A 1238-nucleotide genomic window follows, 5' to 3' on the forward strand; every position below is an offset into this window, starting at 1 on the left:
AGCTAGCCCAAGGCTGGGGAAAGGCCTGCCAGCCTCCACCAGGGGATATTCCACCCAATTTCTTACCTGGGAATTCCTGCTTGTGTGGCTGGGGGAGCCCCTATTTCTCCTCTGTTCTCCCACATGATTGAGGGAATTTCCTCCCAACTGCCTTAGTGCCTCACAGGGCCAAAGGAAGCTCGGCCAACACTCATCAACATTCCAAGCTGCTGCAGGAATCTCTACCAAACCTCCGCAACACCAAAGCAAGCATCCCACCAGCCTCCTGGGGCACGCCCCTGAGAGGGAAGCCACAGGAGGATACGGTGGTACGTTAATTCCATAGTGAAATTAGCTGTAGGCAGTTCAAAGAAGCATTGCTAGAAGTCTCCCAGAGAGAGCCAGTGCTCTTCAACTCCCTGGAAAATGGCACCTGGCTCCTCTAAAACAACGCAACGCAAACAGCCATCAGCCCCAACGACCTCAATGAAAAAACAGGAGAAACGAAAGTCAATGGCAGAAGAAGTCCTGAACATAACAACATACATAGAAGAAGCAGACATTGAGCTGCCAGAGAAAGAAATTTTCAGAATGCTGCCTGAAGTCATACAGGTTATGAGGGAAACAATACAGAAAAAGGATGAAATGATAGAGGAGATAAAGTCCATACACCAAAGGGAAATACAAGAGCTTAGGGAAGAGATAACAAAAACCAGTAGCAGACTCACGAACCTCGTGAATAGACTGGAGGAAGCCAAGAACCACACCAGTGACTTAGAGCACAGCCAAGCAGACTTTAACAAACATGAATAAAAATCTAATAAGATCATCAGAGAAGCTGAGGAAAACCTGAGAGCTATGTCTGATCCTATAAAGAGGCACATCAGAATTATTGGCTGACTGGAGGAAGACACAAGAAAGAAGTCATCTGCAACAATAGTACGAGAATCCTTGGAGGAAAACTTCACCAGCTTAATGAATGAAAACCAGGTAACTATTCAGGAGGCTGAAAGAACACCAGCTAGACTGAATCCCAAGAAGTCACTAAGGCACATAATACTATCCAACTTTGAGGAAAAAGAAAAAACCATGAGAGCAGATTGGGAAAAACAAGCAATCACATATAAAGGTTCCCAAATAAGAATATGCTCAGACCTATCAGCAGAAACTATGAAGAAGAGGAGGGAGTGGAGTAGCATCTTCCAAAAATTGAAGGAAAACAACACAAACCCAAGAATACTCTACCCAGCCAAATTATC

Source organism: Echinops telfairi, unplaced genomic scaffold (assembly GCF_000313985.2).
Source record: "Echinops telfairi isolate 266 unplaced genomic scaffold, ASM31398v2 ScPeMD7_18;HRSCAF=68, whole genome shotgun sequence".
NCBI lineage: Eukaryota > Metazoa > Chordata > Mammalia > Afrosoricida > Tenrecidae > Echinops > Echinops telfairi.